Here is a 20,467-nt window from a genome sequence, read left to right on the forward strand (position 1 = left end):
AATATTTGACGCAATTAACGCACATGCCCCGCTCAGATTAAAATGACAGTACAATGAAATGTCATGTTGTTAATTGTGTTTTTCGGAGTTTTGTGGCCCTCTGCTGGCACTTGGGTGCGACTGATTTTATAGGCTTCAGCACCCATGAGCATTGTGTAAGTAATTATTGACATCAACAATGGCGGGCTACTAATTTATTTTTTGATTGAAAATTTTACAAATTTTATTAAAACGAAAATTTTAAGAGGGGTTTTAATATAAAATTTCTATAACTTGTATTAACATTTCTACAAGTCTTTCTATCCATGGATCACTTTAACAGAATGTTAATAATGTTAATGCCATCTTGATGATTTATTGTTATAATAAACAAATCCAGTACTTATGTACCATATGTTGAATGTATATATCCATCTTGTGTCTTATCTTTCCATTCCAACAATAATTTACAGAAAAATATGGCATATTTTATAGATGGTTTGAATTGCGATTAATTGCGATTAATTACGATCAATTAATTTTTAAGTTGTAATTAACTCGATTAAAAATTGTAATCGTTTGACACCCCTATAATATATACATATTAGATTAGTCGACTAATCGCAAAAAAAAAATAAAAAAAGTCTGCTGACTAATCAGGACAAAATTTGTCGTTTGGAACAGCCCTAAAACAGATATGACAAAAAGAAATCGGAAATGTGCATTAAGACCTGCGGTATGAACCTAGGCTAAGTGACTACTTTCTTTTCAAAAAAAATTTTTTCTGAGTGCCAAATGATAAAATGATATGCACCTCCATGTTGACAAAGTGTGGCACGTGAATGTCAATTTCCGGGTTGGCCAGGATCAATAAATCCATTACTGATTAGTTGTAGTGCCAATTGACGGCGACCGAAATAGAACAAAATTCCCATCTTAACCTAATTTCTAAGCAGTTTACTGGTTAATGTCAAAACTGATTGAGAATAAAATATAGATTCATAAATTTGTAGTTTTATTAAGAAAGCATTTATCGGTTAAACAGTGAAATTAGAAGACTTTGCATGTCGATTTACAGTGTGCACGATTAACATTGTCCATCCCTGAATCTTCTGCTTGAACCCTTAAAATTTTAAGTTAGGGGTCACTGTCCTCTGGTAAAAAATGTTAGTCTGGAGCTCTGGGTACACATGGACTGCTCACTCACCAATTTCAGTGTATAGATACAATGGACTGCAGTATATTTACTGTATATTTTCCGGATTATAAAGCACAACAGATTAAAAGGCGCACCATCAACAAACAAGTTTATTTTCATACATAAGGCGCAATTGATTATAAGGTGCATTAGTGCATCAATGTACTGCATTTGTCAATTGTTCTTTCTCTTTTGTTAACAATTTGTAATGGTTTTATTCATTAACATATTTATTATTTGGTTTATTGTTTTATTTATAGGGGTTGATGTATGATATAATATACTAGTATTAAATAATAAATATAACAATTATTCTCCAACAAATTAGGTTCAATGACATTAAGTACAACTAGAATTCATACATACGGTGCATTGGATTATAAAGAATACTGTCAATTTTGAGGGGAAATAAAGTTGTTTAAGTGCAATTTATAGTCCAAAAATTACGGTATATCAACCCTTCAATGAAGCCAACCTGCATGTTTTTCAAATGTGGATGTTTGTGTGTGCAAAATCTGAACGGAGAACCTTTAACCTCCTGATTGTCATGCAGACTACAGCATTTGCTGCCATTAGGAATGCTAAGAATTAATCAATAAATTGAATTCACCAAGTAAATTGTAATTCAACAAGTAAATACAGTATAATCAAATGCACATGGTTTTCTGGGTTTTATGTAATCATGACACTCAATAATAGTTTTACATTTTAGATTTTACTCTAATATTTAAATGTTACCTTGATTTGATTGATGAAGTTTTATTATTTTGTATATAAACATTAACAAATTTAAAAAAACAATGAATTACTTTTAACTAATTTGCTCCCAAAAATGTATAAATACGTTCTATTTTTAATTGTTTCAGTGCCCCAAAGACGTATTTATACGTCTTTTACGTTTTTGTTTGTTTGTTTGTTTGTTTGTTTGTTTGTTTGTTTTTCAAAAAAGACATCTCTGGGTCGTGATTCAATTTAGCTCCAAATCACAAAGCTGAAAATCCCTTTTAAAGCAATAAAACTGACCACTGGAGGGCAGTAGCGCATTTGGTAAGACCCAGAACCCGATTCAACAGCAACGAACGGCCAAGCCGTACAGCTGGGCGCCGGCGGAAGATGACCGAATGGATGCCAGGCGGCGGACGACAGAGCAGAACAACCAGTAGGACGCCAGGGATGCCAGGCGCTGGACGACCGAGCAGAATGACCGGGACCACTAGTGCAGCGGACAATGCCTTTGAGTCTGTGCTGCTCGCGAGCAGAGCCCGCAGAGACTCAAAAAAATTAATCTTTATGAGACAGACGGCGATGAGGGAAAAGTTTAACCGGCTGTCGCGGCCAGAACAGTGTCATCTTTCAGTTAGTTATGTGTAAATAAATTGTTACTTTGCTATCAAAGGCTCTATTTGTCTTGTTGTTTATCTTATTTTGTAAAAGGAAAACATTCAGATGTTTGGGATGTAACTAAAGCAAAAAATAGCTGTGTATAAGTCAAAGTTATGTTTGAAATGCATGTTTTCACAGAAAGCTAAATTTCTCCGTTTTTTCATCAGAAATTGGAAAATTGCTCAAACTAAGCTATTTTCTAATGCTGATTTCTAAAGAATGGAACAAGATATGAACTAACCTTTTTCTGCTGAAAGAAGAGAGTCTAATCTTTCTTTTGGTGGGTTACATGTTTATATAGCAATAGAACAGAATTTTCTGTGGGCCTTGCAAAATCAGTAAAAATCAAGTAAAACGGCCGGGAGCGAAGGGGGTTGCACCAGTGAAAATGGCTGGGAGTCAATTAGTTAATTATCCCCCAACAGTTAAATTTAATTGACTCAAAAAAATTCACAAATGCTAAAAAACAGAGCTGTATCCGTTATTCTCCACCTTAAAAGAAACAATTCAAGCAGTACAATGCATGTGTGGGTTTGTTGCCATGCGAGCATCCAAATGTTTCTCATCTTACTGTTGGCATAACAGGGCGAAGGAGCACATATCCAAAATTTTGATATTTATAACTTTAATCTCTGGACAGCACTACATGCATTCCTCACTTGAAAATCAGCTTTCCACCTGACTTTACAGCTGTAACGAGCCACTTCTAAGAGCTGAAGTGCAGCAGCTTGAAAATGGGAACAAGTTGTCACGAAGGACAATCACAAAAATCCCACTCCCCATCTGCCACTTGTAGCTGCCATTTAAGTCCTCTGTCAAAATAAATCTCTAAAAAACAGCGCCCCGGGAGTAATACTTCCAACTTGGCATTTTACAAAGCAAGCTATATATGCAGCTAATATTTGATAATCGAAATACTTTACTTCACTCACAGTAATGGTGAATTGCGTGACATATGTTGACCGTGGGTGGGTAAGTACAATTCCCCACACACCCTCCTCCTTCCCTCTTCTTTCCAAGTGATTTCCCTGAGGGTGTACACTGCACTGGGGAGATAAGTAACCCAACTGAGAAAAAGCATGGCATTCTAACCCCCCTGAGTCCATGTGTGTGAAGAGAGGAATGTGACAATGCAGCATTTGTCTCCATGCCAGCTGGAGAACAAGCTACGCACAGGCATGTACATATCAAACTTTAGGGTTCAAAAGCAGACAACGTTCTAATTTTTAACAGTGCTTTAACTGCTACAGGATTATCCTAATTCAGTTTCAGGAAATAAACAGCACATACTTGGGGCAAATTTAATCACATTTGGCCCTAGTTTGACACAGAGCAACGCAAGTTCCCGAAATACCAACAGTTCAGTTCGGGTGTGCAGTGAATGATATAATTCAACTGCACTCATTGTAGTGTCCCAGAGCAAATAAGAAGAAAGAGGGGTCATACTCAGAACCACCTGCAGTATTGACTTCCAATGCCTGACACACGAAAACTGTACTTTTAACCTTTCAAACGCTCTTTGGTCAATCCAATCGCTCTTTATCCTGATCACACTCACAGCTTGACTCACATAAAAGAAACATCTGCAAGACAGTAAGCATAACGGCTTTATGATTCATCCGAACTTATCTCAATTGTGTGGAATTTATTGGTGAATAATCACGCTTTCAAGCTACTGAGGCACAATGGATTCAGAACTCAATGTTGAATAAAGGAACAAGTTGTTACAGTGAGGCAGACCTTAGCTACTACAGCGTTAAGATGCTATATACATAAATGAGAAACAATAAATAATTGATTAAAAGGGTGTATCACTTGAAAAAGTGGTCTGACACATGATCTTCTAAGCTTTCCTAAAAGACAAGAGGCATTATAAGCTAACACTTGCCAATAATTGCAAAACAAACAAATAAAACAACATTGGTGACTTTTTACAATAAGAAATATTTATCCATGTAACCATTCTTGTGTCTTAGACTAGACTGGTGTGAATAAACCAGGACCAAACAGCCAATGCAATGCACATGAATTGTTTTCCGCTTTGGTCCAGACCACAGAACCAAATTACATTAAGTGTAAACACATCTCAAGCTTCATACATCACTACAGATGGCAGGATGCAGCAGGTGGATGGCCTCTTTCCAACTGTCTCTCTGAGCTTTAAGCACAGGGACCACCCAAATGGAAGCCATTACGTGGCTGCTCATATGACCACAAGGTACATTAGCAAACATGCACCCTGTAGCATGCTGGACAAATGACAAGCTTTCTCCATCTCCTCGATGAGCAACAAAGCATTCTCAGAAACTCTCCAAAGTACCAGGAAAGGAATGTTTCCTGCTCCACACTCTGAATGCTGCCGTTTCTTCTTCTTGCTCTTCTTCTTTCTGACCTCAGTTACTAGTCAGAAGCTTGGCAGGGCTCCCATGAACTTGCCCTAAACTAATAAACACAGAATTGTTTCCCTTATATAGCTCGGTTCAAGAGACAGCATTACAAGTCTTTGCGAGCCCATTAAAGACAGAATGGTTCTGGCCGAGCACCAAGTTGGGCTGCGGGATGAGAGAGGGGGCTGACAGAACGACTGTGTAGCAGTCATACATTAACGGCCACTTATCCGGTGCTATTTCTGGTACCAGACGTCAACGGAGGTTTGGAGGTGTCAAGTAAGGATGGAGGCAGAGCAACACAGATAAAAAAAAAACGTGCCTTGATGTAAAATCTCTGATATAAATAAATGGTTTCTGGGATCTACTATGTCAAACATCCTGCTCAATCACAGGGAACAACACGTACTCCTGCCACTCTGTCAATGTACATTTTCTTAAACAGAATTATGCTGTGACTAGGCATGTGCCGGTATGAGATTTTGACGGTACGATAAGCGTGAGCAAAAAATGCCGCGGTTTCCCGATATTGCAATTATAACTCCAAAATGTGTTCATTTGAGAGGTATGGGTTAAAAAACAACTTTTTTCCAGATTTTTTTTTACTTTTCAGAAGGTATATGCAAATTGGAGCATGAATATAACTGTTAGAATAGATTAAAAAAAATAAAAATTAAATAAAATTAAAATAAATAGAAATTATAGACTACCCACAGCCACAGCTTAGGTTGCTCAAGATTAGAAGCAAGAACAAAATAAATTTCTATATAAAAGTAACAACACTTCTAAATTAAATTGAAAAATATTTACTGTACTACTTTTTTTTTTTTTGAGGGGGCAAAAGCTCAAGTGAAGTTTCGCCATTTTCAGCCACTGTGTCAACTAGGAGTGAGAACCACTGGGTACCTCACGATACAATACGATTTGCGATACAAAGCTCACGATAAAGATGATCTGACGATATGGCGATACAACGATTGTCGATACATTGGTCAGGAAATCATTGTAGGATATTCTACAAACAACTAATAAAAAGAAAAACAAGCTTGTGCTGTGAATTGGAATGAGCTTATCACTAGTAGACGTCCAATCCATTTTAACTGGGAGGGTGGCAGCGAATGAACATTCGTTCTTTCGCTGCCATCCCTCCCACTTAAAACAGATTGAACGTCTATGGCTGTCAGTGGCAGCCAATGCCAGGCTATGAGGTAATTTTGGGCCATTTAAGGTCATTTACCTGTTTATTTCAGTTACTTCCTGTTGATTTTGGGGTATTTTATGGGTCATTTGATGTTTATTTTGAGTTACAGAACAGGAAGTGACCGGGGAATCACCCAAATAACTCAAACTCAACAGAAAATGACCTGTAAATGCCCTAAAAATCACAGAATGACTGTAAATGCTCTGGTTTCGAATGAACGAATGTTCCTAGTCCAGATGGATTGGGCGTTGAGCACCATCAATGCAGCCTTAGTGTTAACTGAGACACTATCATGGAGGAAGATTTTGGGAGCAACTTATTTGTTCCTTTTTATTTTTTTTTAGCCATTGAAACCTTTTAAAAACTTTATCTCGATTCTTGGCAGGAGCACATCGATAACCTTTTGGGATACAAAGTCTCCCGATATATCACCATTTGGATATTTTATCACACCCCTAGTGTCAACTCTAGTCTACATGTCATGCCTTTGTGTTAAAAAGACAAAGAATTCATAAGTTACTAAGTTAAAAATGGCTAGGTTAGTTAAAATGTAAATATTGTTGTGTAAAGGTTTCACCTGAAAAATACTGGGGGTGAGACCTCTCCTTGTCCATCGAACGTTTATTTGTGCTTAAGGCAAGATCATCTGTCGCAATTAGCGATCTTTGACGCCAGCCTTTTTTCCTTTATTCAAGCTTGATTCTTGGTGGCCGTGAGATTTATAACCTCGACGAAGTTGCTCTCCCCGCTAAGACGAGGATAACATTTGTCTTTGTAAGTTTTTAGTTAGTTTGTATTTTGAATTTGAAAGGAAAATGTGTTTTGGTCTTTGCGAACTTTTTTATGGTATTGATGACTTCCTCACATTCTGTTGTGTTTGTGCTAATGAAGCTACTCACACGTGTAAAATACTATTGTACGTTTTAAATGTATTCATTTTGTATATTTCAGTTACCATGATTTGAGACCTCCATAAATTAGGTGTATCCTTTTCTTCATTGTATTTTTTTATGACTATGGTCAAGCCCAACTCCTGCGAGGTAAAAGCAGAGTTCAAGCTAGGCGCAAACGCTAATGAACAGCAACATCGCTGCCATCTTGCATGCTGCTCTCGCTCTTTGCTGACGTAATTGCTGCATGAATTCCGATTCAGTAGACTTGACAGTTCAGACCGCCGCCACATTCTGGAAAAATGTGGTCCAGATCGGATTTACACCACATACAAAAGTGACCTAGATCGGACTTGAAATGGTCCACTTCTGTGTGACTTTTCCCATTCAGACCGTCAAGTTAATGCCTCAAACGAGTGGGAAAAACATGAAAAAATCGGATTCGTGCACTACGACCTGCGGTATGAACCTAGCCTAAGTGAAGTCTATACCATACAACAGGTATTCCCTGGGTTATGACGTACCCGACTTACTTGATTTCAACTTTACGACGCCAGAGTCTCGTCTGCCATTCTGTCTCTAGTGTTGTGGGGTTTTTTTTTAGTCATGTAAACAGTACCTAGGTCTTGGCATGTCAGGATCCCCACCTCCCCCAGCACCGTCGCCGCAGTCCTGCAGTTCCCGCTTCCTTGTTCTCATGCTTGTCCCCCGACGCCGACTCTTCTTGTGAGTCCTGATCCGTTTTTTTTTTTTTTTTTTTAGTTCGGACGGCGGGCTCGTGTTTAGGAGAGGCGATGCTGCAGACCTGAATGGCCATGATATCCCCCCTTTCTCGCATCCTTACTATTTCCACAGTGGCCTTTTCTCTCAGCAAGGCGACTCACTCGCAAGTCCGGACAGTTTTTTTTTTTTTTTTTTTTTTTTTTTTTTGAGGCCAAACAGTCCTTGAATGTAACAGCACACACACCCAACGTACTTCACTATCTCTTATTTGTTACTCTATCTTATTAATATGTTGTATAATACATGTTTTTGGACAGTTATTTTGAGGTTTAGAGGGTATTTCGGGATACTTAAAGGGTTAATTCCGACTTGTGCAGAAATTCGGGTTACATCGCCAGACATGAAACGGAACTCGTTCGTAACCCGGGACTACCTGTCCTGCACTATAAAAATAAGAAAAAAGGTGTTGAGTATTTGCATATATGATCATGTCACTTCATGTCAAACTACCACATGCAAACATCAGATTGCCATGCCAGGTTTAAAGTAAGCCAACTGCTTTGAAACTGCCTAGAATTTTGTGCCTCCATGAAAATATGTGAGAATTCATTCTCCACTTTGACAAACACATTCCCAAATTCAAGCTTTGGCATATGATGGACACAAACAAATTATTTTCCCCTTAAAATGCTAACAAAAAGCACAACAACGTGGAATAAGGCAAATATAAAATGCTCTGACGAACACAAAAGAACTAAATGGACCCCACTTTTTTCACGCCAGCCATTACCCAATGACTGATTCTGGGGCCTTTGGTGAATATTTTCACAACAGAGAAAATGGGGGAAGAACTACTGTAGAATATAGAAAATCCACTTAAACCTGTAATTGATCTCAATGGAAAATCCAACCAGGATCATGGAAGAGATTGTGGTCAAACTTGGAGGGAACCAGTCGCAACAACCCCACCATGGTGTAAAATGATCTTCGACTAATTGATCCTATACATTTCACTCAGCAACACTGGGACCGTTTGAGCACATCTTCCAGAAGGGTGGCCTTATTCAGAGGGTCGACTCCCTCAGAAACAGCTTGCTGCCAAACATTCAAGCATGAATCCAACCCTGATGGGAAACCCAAGAATAGACGCCCCAGAGGCTGCGGGGGGTCTAGGAGCCCAGTGGAAGAGAGTAGGATGCATTTCCAGCACTCCCAGCAATATTCCCTTAGAAAGTTACCAGTGACTATGCAGGGGAATTTAACCACCGGATTAGTTTCACCCACCCGGAGCTTCATAGAAGCTAAAATGCTGTGATGACTGATAGAAATGTGGAAATGTGTCAACAAATGTGTTGAGTAATGAGAACGCTATTCGTTCACGACTTCAGGAGTCATACGTCGCGGCTGTCGAGGCAGCAGATGCATCCGTACTCATCGCTAATATAAAAAGGGGCAGGTCATAGCTCTTTTGGGGGGATAGTCACAACGGGCATTCTGTTATACAGTATTGTAACAGATGTTTGCTCTTGGTGTGTCATTCTACATGTGCAAATGGTGCATGTCTACACAGTATCAATTAGAGCTGGGAATCTTTGGGCACCTAACGATTCGATTACGATTACGATTCAGATGGTCCGATTCGATTCTAAAACGATTATTGATGCACCCCCCCCCCCTTTTTTTTTTTTTTTTTTTTTTTAAATATTTTGTACATTAGTTCCAAAATTGTTCAAAAATACTCTCAGGCTAAACCAAACTACTATTTCAGTATCAAGTTAACATATAGCAGTAAACAAATATACAAAAATAACAGTAAATAAAAAAACTCCAGTCCCCATTCTGTATCAGCAGCTTTAAACTACATTCAATTAATTTAATGTTGTGAATCAACCGTTAAAGTTGTTAAAATTGCTCCCGTTAATCCATATTTCCCTCTTGTCAACTTTCGACATGTGAAAGTTTTAAAACTATTTTAAAGATAGATTCAAGTCAATATTTTACCGATTTAGGAGTATTTTAGATAAAAAGTTAATTAGGTTTGCTTGGAAGGTTCGCTACAACAGCCTTGCAGAGAAGTGTACTGCTTTAAGATGGCGGCCGTTTACTACGTCTGCATCTAGCTTTTTGTAGATGTGCTGCAAACGCTACCGCTACCGTAGTGCATCTAGTCTTATATAAATGATATCTACCGTAACATTATGTGCATGACGTACTTTTGTCGCAGCTTCAGGTATGTTGTTGTGTTTTTTTTATCGCGTGGCATGAGTTGAGCTAGAGCCGTGAGTTGAGCATTGGCATTACCCGAGGGGCCGGGTACTGAGAAGCATGATGTTTAGGTACTCTCGCTCCGTTGCTCATTGACCGCGCGGCGCGCTGAGTGTGTCGTACTTCCGCTTTACTTGGCATATTTCAATAATCGGAATTTGGATGTTTGTGAATCGTTCTCGAATCTTCCACGGCCGAATCGCGAATAATCTAAGAATCGGAAATTTTGCACACCTCTAGTATCAATGTTGCCAAACCAGACCGTTCCGAAATGCAGATTTATGGGGGAATCCCAAATAAGATAATTTCGGGCCGCTTATGTATAGACAGCTGCCAAAGACCCAGAAAAGGTCTGGACCGAGCCCTTTAAGAAAGCAAATAATAAGCAATAGCCGTCATTCATCACATTGTGGCAGTTTTGGACCCATTGCCTTTTGATTTACCTGATCAACTTTTTTGTAAAGAATAGGTAGACCTGAAAGAAAGGATCGAGCGCTTCTTATAGATATAACCAAGTGAAACAAATGTGTCAAATAGTTCCACGTGCAAATTCAAGCTACATTCAAGAATAAATTCTGTGTTACATCATCATGCGTAACCAAGAAGCCTCCTGTCACCATAACAACCACTCCAGCTCCACAAATATTTTAGCACGTGTAAAATGTAGCAGAAATCACACTGTTCCACCTCAAGTAAATGACCTAATAAAGTTACTCTTTGTTGTCATATAATCTTAGCGGCCTTCTTCTATGTGATGTTGACTTTGAGAGAAAATAAGCATAAAAGTGCTGTCAAAATAAGCGAGGGCCTCACATGGTATCAGTAGGGTGCTGAGGCCCTTTTCTTTAAGAGGAATGTTGCGATTTGACTCTCATGTTTAAGGTTACACAGACCGTGGCTCGGTCACAACAAAGTGTGAAATTCTGCCTTATCAACTTGAACCAGGTTATGGATTCCTCAGCACATTAGTGACCAAATCTAACCACTTTAGGGCGGAAAAATAGAAGGGAAAAATCGCACACACAGAAAAGTTACCATAATTACAAACAATGGTAATGAATGGGTTCACCTGAAAGTTTGACTAAAATTTTCAGGACAAATGCTTCTTGAATGTGTTTTGTAAATCAAAACATCCCATCAGTCATTTTTCCATCACACTAAACTTCATTTCAACCAGCAGAACCTGCTATCTTCCATTTTTGGGTTTGTTCCTCCTGAAAGATAAGCTAAATGTTTTATTTTTAGTTTTGCAGAAATTACCTTAAAAATAAACATTTTTTAAATATTTAGCAGCCTTTTCACAACAAAATCCTTTCTTAAATACCTTATAAAGTGAATTCAAAGATTAATTTCTAAATATGTTTGAAGATTAACTAGGTGAAAACACGGACACTGTACTGAATGCTGGAATTGTTTTTCACCATATAACAAAGTAGTTTATCTTCAATATGATTGTAACGATGACGCTACATCTCTCACTGTCATATGCATTATTTTACAAGTTGAAGAACAGTATGGATCGCTCACTTCCTTCCCCTTTGGCCTGTTTTTATGCAGAGGCTAAATTAATCAATAAGCCATGCACGATTAATGAGGAGTCTGAGGACCCGCCCCTTCACACATGCTAACCAGAGGTTAGTCACCCACCCGAGGATCATCAATAGTCAACTTGGTCGTTTATCAATCCAATGACTCTTATTTCAACTTGGTGATTTCAGCACTAAATGTGAACAGCTACACCATAGTACAAGAGTATTCCAGCATGTCGCTGTGAGAACATTAAGTGGAAAACAACATTACTGTTTACGATCACCGCCGCCACCATGGGTCAGTGATAAGGTAATGAAAAAGCTGGTCATTTGCTCCTTGCCGACAGGGGCGTCCAATATAGTCTGGACACTTAAAGTTAATGGAGAAGTAGCTGTATGCTAAAACAGCCAGCGTTTATAGACAAGGGATGGAGAGGAAATTTTCTTCGAGCTGATCAGACAGGCCTGGACAATAACTTCGTGAAACTATTGCTAAAACAGTCAATCATTCACGTAAATGTAATTGTGCAAAAATGAACCAACGTTCATTTCCTGCCACCGTCCCTGTCCCGATTGGACGTCATACGACTGGAAGTCTATCGTCATCTCGGGAAGGGTGACATGTGCTCCTTTTTTTTTTTTTTACAGTGGTGTGCGGAGCTGGTGGCCATCTTTGGGTAGAGCTGCCAGCGGTTGGAAACTGGATCTCGAAAAGTATGTATTAAACAACATTGACATGTAATTTCTTAGTACTCCCCGATGACGTCATATTACTGTAGCTCCGTATCGGTACCAATGTAGGTACAACAATAATTGTCACACCCCTACTGTACATAGGCATGGTATGAGATTCTGACGGTATGATAACCTTAAGCCAAAATATCACGGTTTCACGGTACTGCAATTACAGCTCTGAAATGTGTTACTTTGAGATATCTGGGTTTAAAAAAATAATAATACATTGAACAGGATTTTTATTTTTCAAAACATATTATCAAATTGGAAAATAAGTATAACATGAACTTAAAGTAATTTTTAAAAAATAACAAAAATAACTGAAATATTCTAAATCAAAATAAATGCAGTTCTTTAGGTGAGCCTAAACCCACAACCACAGCGCGACATTATTACCATCATTACAAAAGTTATTACATTATTTTCCATGAAAAGAACATGTGTATGACTTATTATGTTTACATTATATAAACACTCTTTCTCAACACAGACAGTTGCCAGAGAAAAAACATACACCACGTTTTACCAGCGCTAGACACACTAAACATGCTGGAGTTAACTGTTGTAGCTGGGGGGAAACATTCATGACAGTGTTTACTTACCATTAATTTTGTATAAATGCGAAATCATATTGGAGGTATTGCCTCCTCGGCAGTCACCTTCCACAAACATGTTCTACATGTCAGTTGGCCCGCTTCCTCTAAGCCGCGGCCGTCTGTAACATTTCTGGAGCCAAAGTATTTCCATACCAGCGATTTCGTTTTCTTCAATAGGGGAAAAAGTTTCACCTTCTCCAGCCATTGTGTAGCACAGCTAACTCAATGACACTGAGCAACAACCGGTGGAGGAGGGTTAAGCCTTGCAGCTGCAAATGAGGGTTTTCTCCCTTAAGTTTGTGAAATAAAAAATAGCTTACTGCATAGGGGACGTTTTGAGTGATTTTTTTTTTTTGCGGTTTTGAAACCGTGACATTTTCAACCCACGGTATACCTTGAAACCGGTAATCAGCACAAGTCTAACTGTACATGCATCTAGAGATTGTGGTTGAAATAAATTTCTTTTGACCTGCCTAGTTTAAAATTTTACATGGCAAACAGTTAAAAATTAAAATACCTGCGCTGAGCCACAAACGGTATTAAAATAAATTTTAAAATGAGGATCTAAGTAGAACAAAAGAACAATTGGCTAACTTATATAGCAAAAGTCCGCTAGCTTAAATGCTAAAAAAAATGCAAACTTTTTTTTTTATGCTCTTAAAAAATGGTTCAAACACATATTCCAAAAAAAAAAAACTAAATATACCAATAAACTAAATTACGAATGCATTAAAAAAAAATTAGCTCAAACAAAAATTTAGCAGCTGGATTCAGACACGTGAAATGAGTGATGTCATATTCACTGTCACCACTAGAGGACAGCGTATCCACCAAAATCAAAACTAAATGCAAACACTTTCAAAACAAACCATTACAATGCCACTTTAATCAAACGAATACTCGAAGCAGCAAAATTTAATTTAAATCTTTTTTCTAATCAAATTACTCGAGTTAATCGATTAATCGTTGCAGGACTAGTCGTGTTAAACAATTTTCTGCTTAAACCTACCATGTAAAAGTAGAAATGATTCACAACCAAATACCAGGCATGTTGGGAGTACTACAATGCTGCTCTATGAGAAGGGGTGTGGCAGTGGAGCCACGGAATCAAACGTGCATGGGGAGGCTGCAGGTTGATTCAATGCATGTAAAGCCACTGGTCGCATGAAACCACCAATTTCAGGAGTATGGGGAAGCGCTACAACGATTGGAGAGGGGCATTCATTTTCTTTCCATTTGGGCTGGTGAATGCATAACCCTGGGGTGGGGTCATAAAAAAAAGTTGCCTGACACTATACATTAACATGGCGGGGACCCCTGAATTCGAATTTGCCCCCAGCCCCCACCCCACCCAACTCTCCAAACAAAAGCTGCCAGAGACGCCTCCTCCGCGGCGTGCTGCGGCAGCCCGAGTCGGTGAAGCCGCCGGAAGAACCGGCTTGCATGAACCAAGGCTCTACAAGTTGCGCCTCGTTTCAACCGAGCATCTCGGCGTGTTGGGAGTACGCAACTTCACCGGTCACTGCGCAAGCACGGCAAAACAGCGACAGTCCCACACACGCGGCGGTGCTTCTCCCCCGTTTTGAGAAGACCCGATAGCACGAGAAGGTCAGGCGGCTTTTCGGCGTGTGCCGCAGGAGAGATGTGGGGTAATCGGATTACTATGTTACCAATAAAAAATAAATAAATCAAGCAGTCTACCTTCAGATGCTCCACTGGCGCATCGCAGGACGCACTGTAGCGGACACTTCCGCTGATTTAGCGGCAAAATATTATCCTGCACGGTTTGAAGGGAAATTTCCAAGTGACCGGGTAGTGTGTGCGTTGGAGTGTAGGGACAGCGGCGACTGTTCAGTGTGTACAATGCGCGTGAGTACGTGCGCGTAAAAGGGGAGGGGTAGCACAAGCAGATCCTCCAGTGGGGGCACAAAAGGAAATGCGTCATTTTAAATGGACCACGCTTTGTAGTCCATTTGCCTTCTCCCAGGAATACCCAGCAGGGAAAAAATCATTACAAATTGTTCGTTTGCTTAGAAATAACAAATGGGTAACAATTGATAACTTGAAATTACTGTAATATTTTTTCAAAAGAAATTATTCACAACATAAGTCATTTATTAATCAATTAATCAATCAATTCAATAAAAATTACTTTACCAAAACCCTAAAGCTCATTAAATGAAAATTGATGACCAAGTAAAATCGTCACTAAAATAATGGATAGTTTTGCAATTTATTGCTACATTTACAAAGATTTTCTAAAATGAATTACACTGGCCAACACAATTTTTGTTGTATATATATATATATATATATATATATATATATATATATATATATATATATATATATATATGTCCTTCTCAAAAAAATTGCATAATGTGATAAAGTTCATTATTTTCTGTATTGTAATGATAAACATTAGACTAGCATATATTTTAGATTCATTACACACAACTGAAGTAGTTCAAGCCTATTATTGTTTTAACATTGATGATTTTGGCAAAAAAGTCAAGAAAAAACCAAAAATCCCGATCTCAAAAAACTGGCATATTTCATTCGACCAATACACAAAAATGCTTTTTAATACAAAAAAAGTCAACCTTCAATTAATTGTATCAGCTATGCACTCAATACTTGGTCGGGAATCCTTTTGCAGAAATGACTGCTTCAATGCGGCGTGGCATGGAGGCAATCAGCCTGTGGCACTGCTGAGGTGTTATGGAGGCCCAGGATGCTTCGATAGCGGCCTTAAGCTCATCCACAGTGTTGGGTCTGGTGTCTCTCAACTTCCTCTTCACAATATCCCCCAGATTCTCAATGGGGTTCAAGTCAGGAGAGTTGGCAGGCCAATTGAGCACAGTAATGCCATGGTCAGTAAACCATTTACCAGTGGGTTTGGCACTATGAGCAGGTGCCAGGTCGTGCTGAAAAATGAAATCTTCATCTCCATAAAGCTTTTCAGCAGATGGAAGCATGAAGTGCCTCAAAATCTCCTAATAGCTAGCTGCATTGACCCCGCCCTTGATAAAACAGAGTAGACCAACACCAGCAGCTGACATGGCACCCCAGACCATCACTGACTGTGGGTACTTGACACTGGAATTCAGGCATTTGGGCATTTCCTTCTCCCCAGTCTCCCTCCAAACTCTGGCACCTTGATTTCTGAATGACATGCAAAATTTGCTTTCATCTGAAAAAAGAACTTTGGAGCCCAGGTCAGGCGCTTCTGCCGCTGCTTCACCTGTAGCCCATTTCCAGCACACGCCTGTGCAGGGTGGCTCTGAATGTTTCTACTCCAGACTCAGTCCACTGTTTCTGCAGGTCCCCCAAGGTCTGGAATCGCCCTTCTCCTTCTCTTTCTCTGGCTGCATCACCTCTTCTGGTTGTGCAGCGTTTCCTGCCACACTTTTTCCTTCCCATGGACGTCCCACTGAGGTGCCTTGATACAGCACTCTGGGAACAGTCTATTCGCTCAGAAATTTCTTTCTGTGTCTTAGCCTCTTGCTTGAGGATGTCAAGGATGGCCTTCTGGACAGCAGTCTGGTCGGTAGTTTTGCCCATGATTGCGGTTTTGAGTAATGAACCAGGCTGGGAGTTTTTAAAAGCCTCAGGAATCTTTCGCAGGGGTTTTGAGTTAATTCGTTGATTCAGATGATAAGGTTAGTAGCTCCTTTAGAGTACCTTTTCATGATATGCTCATTTCTGAGATAGGGATTTTTGGTTTTTCTTGACTTTTTTTTGCCAAAATCATCAATATTAATTTATTAAAACAATAATAGGCTTGAACTACTTCAGTTGTGTGTAATGAATCAAAAATATATGAAAGTTTAATGTTTATCAGTACATTACAGAAAATAATGAACTTTATCACAATATGCTATTTTTTTAGAAGAACTAGTATATGGCGGAAAACATAGACGAGGCTGAAAAAGCAGTTTCTGCTATTGCACCCCTGTTTAAAATAAACTGCTGTATTTTAAGCCAAAAGAACTGTTGTGTTTGATCGAACAATATGTTTGCATGCTGCCATAGCAGTTTCATGGCGCATTAAGCCCCCAAAATATTATTAATTTGTCCATTTTACTCTGGAGACCCCCGTTTACCGACACCGCGCAACTTTTGTTTCAATCAGGCCATAAAAAGAAGGTAAGTAATTATAGTTATCATTCGAAAGGTCTATCATTTTTAGCTTAGAATCATTCATTGATGTCTAATATTTAGTTAAAAAATGACTTCATAAAATTATTCACTCGCATACTGTATATTTTACTTTTAAACAAAATGAAAAAAAAATAGTGTCTGCAAATAGGTAATGTATATCGACCTCATAACTATCTCGTAATTGTATTTTTTTGTTACTGTTGTATTTTCCCCAATATTTTAGATGATAATCAAACCAAAGAAAAATTGGGGAAAAAAAAAAAAAAAAACATTTAAAAGGGTAAATATTTGAAAAAGAAAATCTTGACCACTCCTTGATGTCTGCGATTTCAGCATTGCGACCCTTGTTATATTACTGTGTTTCACCCACAAAATCCCCAAAAAGTCCGGCTGTGGCCATTCACAGCTTTGTCTTGACACTCGGTGAGACATGCTACACGAGTTTTGGGATCGAAACAAGGTAAGTACGCGATAATATCTTGTTAAAATCATTGTGTCTTTAATTATTCTATCTTAATGCTCTCACCTCGAGTTAGGGTTTTGGCGGTTTAAATATATATACTTTTTTTTTTTTTTTTTAATGCCCTCCTGTTCAAAATTTTTCTTCCCCCAGAAAATTGAGATTTTAAGCTTTCCAATGATGTATCACACATGCATACAGGGCAATTTTGAAATTTGGCCAAATTGGGGCTCTCAGAGCAGAACTTCAAGTCACCTGAGTGTTTTCTGTCATATATTTTTAAACTAATTCTATACAGTTGTTTTGCTTTTGGTTTTAAATTTGTATTTTGTATTTTTGTATTTTTATTATGATCCCCATTAGCTGATGAAAACATCCGCTACTCTTCCTGGGGTCCACACAAAACATAAAACAGACAAAACATCAACATACTAATCTATGGAGGACCCTTGCTGGGGTCCACACAAAACATAAAACAGACAAAACATCAACATACTAATCAACATAGACTATACTGTATATAAAAGAAAGAATTCTTATCTTGAAAAATTTACACACTAAAACAAACATAATTCAACATACTAACATAAAGACAGAAGAAAGTTAATAAGGAGGTAAATAGACAATATAAGAGGTAATATATAAGTCAGCAACAACAAAGAGGCTTACATTACAAATTACATTAGTGATCAAATACAGTTGACCCTAAAGTACTGCTTTATTTGTTTCTTGAAATTAGCTTTATTTTGAGTTTTTAAAATTTGGTCTGGGAGGGCATTCCATTCAATCATAGCTCTGCATAGTATTGTACGTTGTTTTAAGTTAGTTTTCATGATAGGTATGGTATAGTTACCGCTAATAGCATGTCTGGTTGGGTCTGAATGCAGAGTTGAGCTCAGAGTGTAATGCTTAAACAAACTGCCTGGTTTGCTCAATGTCATGATGTTTTTCAGAAAAGACAGAAGAGATACTCGCAGCCTTGAATCAACTTTAAGCCAAGACAGTTTGACAATTTGCAACTAGTTCTTTTCTGCATGCTTGACTTTTCATGCAGTCGGCGTTTTTGATACTCTTATATGAGTAGTGAATAATATTTTATTTAGATTCTTCAGTTAGTTTTCACCCAATGCCATTTTTAACTTTTCAATCCAGTGCAAAATAGTAGTCTATATACATTTTTTCTGACTCGTTTTTGAGCTGTTTTTAAATGCCAACCCACTTTGTTAAAAATATAATTGCTTCAAAATCATTTTACTTTGCATAGAAAAATGAAATCAATCACAACTATAATTACTGAATCTAATCACATATTCAATGTGATATTTTTAATCAAATGATTTATAAGGTGATCAGTAGTGTACTAAGAATTGATGGTTTACGATGGCTACAAATACAAATCCTCACTAAAATAAAACTACCTAAATCAAATACATTGTGTTGCTCAAGCTGTTAATCTTTGAATTTATAGAATTATATTACCTGAAACCTTAGAAACCTAGTTAATTTTTTTTTTTTTTTTTTTTTGGGGGGGGGGGGGGGGGTAACATTGTAATGTTATTTGATGCACAAAAAAACTTCAAAATTGTATCAATTTACACAATAAATGATTTGGACAGCAATGAAATTAAAAACAGAACATAAAAACATCCATTATCACTTATTACAATACAGATTAGCAAATATATAGTAGAATAATTCTCCTCCCCAAATAAATAGGTATAATTGATGGGATTCACTGGGGCTGGGGGGAACAGCAATAACTCAATAAATGTAATGATTTACTTCAATTAAAAATGCAATCTTAGTTTGAGCAGAGTATATTCAACCACATCCTGTCATTATAGCTTCCCATTTTACACAACTGCTTACAATAAGAAATGACAACTGAGCCCTGACAAGATAAACGTATTAACATAGAGTGACTTATAGAACTCCTGGATAACGTAATAACAATTTATCCAATAAATAAATAAACAAACTAGCACAAACATTGTTTTTGATTGAATCGCCTGTATAGTTGGTCCAATCTGTGGAAACATCAATACATGTGAATAAAAGTAGCACAACCAAACACTCTTCAGGTGTTCTGTATTCATGACTCACTGTTGTGCACAAGCTCCAGCTAGTCTACTTGCCACATGGCCCACAATGCATTGCAATCTGGTTAATGGTAAATGAGTGTCATTCAATACCAATCTTGTGTGTAGAGACAGTGGGTACGGTCATATGTAGATGTTTAGATACTTAATTTATAGTCATTTAGAGAGTAAAACTAAAAAGGAATACCCTCTACTCATGCTAATAAGACAAGACCAAGTAAAATTCCAAACATTCTGATGGAAATGCCATGTTGACACATCTGTCTGCTACCATAATCTCCACATTTCCTCCCAGAAGACCCCTTCCCCCAACCCAAAATTTTAACTGTGGGAGCAAGACATATCCGGGAAGATATTTGGATCCTTTTTCTGTCAGCTGCCCGTAATCCATAATTTTCATGGCAACATTCCACATTACATCATTAGCGCAGAAAGCTTTATTGTGAGGATGACACTTTGCTTTCAACATGCAACCTGCAGGCAAAAAGGAAGGAAAATTAGGGGGGCAGTCCCTTTAAGAGTCATTCGGATGCACATCTACAGTCTAGGTGTCGGGTTTAGGCCTGTGCTCATTGATATTGGAGACATGTATAATTTGTGCAACTGGGAGGGATTTTGCTGTACAATATTGGAAGCAAATATTGTGCACAAATCACACAAAAAGAGCATTACTTGGTGACCCAGTGGTTGGGTGATCTCCTTAACCCTTTATGAGGCATTCATTTAATCATTGGTTGCCATTGAAGGCAATAGACGTTCAATCCATTTCGACTGTGAGAGGCGAATAATCGCTGCAAGCCTGCCCAGTCAAAATGGATTGGGCATCTATCTAGCTTTGTCAATGGCGCTAAAAGATAC

At 38.2% G+C, this 20,467-nt stretch overlaps 1 protein-coding gene across 1 annotated transcript in view; it reads right to left on the reverse strand.

Annotated features, from left to right (window-relative positions):
* tln2a (talin 2a) overlaps positions 1-14,732 on the reverse strand; it is a 195,098-nt gene extending 180,366 nt beyond the window's left edge. The window contains exon 1 of the mRNA XM_057832454.1: positions 14,588-14,732. The gene's annotated coding sequence lies outside the window, so the exon portion shown is untranslated. The remainder of the gene's footprint in view (positions 1-14,587) is intronic.
* Between the last annotated feature and the right edge of the window lie 5,735 nt (positions 14,733-20,467).

Source organism: Corythoichthys intestinalis, chromosome 1 (assembly GCF_030265065.1).
Source record: "Corythoichthys intestinalis isolate RoL2023-P3 chromosome 1, ASM3026506v1, whole genome shotgun sequence".
Lineage (NCBI taxonomy): Eukaryota > Metazoa > Chordata > Actinopteri > Syngnathiformes > Syngnathidae > Corythoichthys > Corythoichthys intestinalis.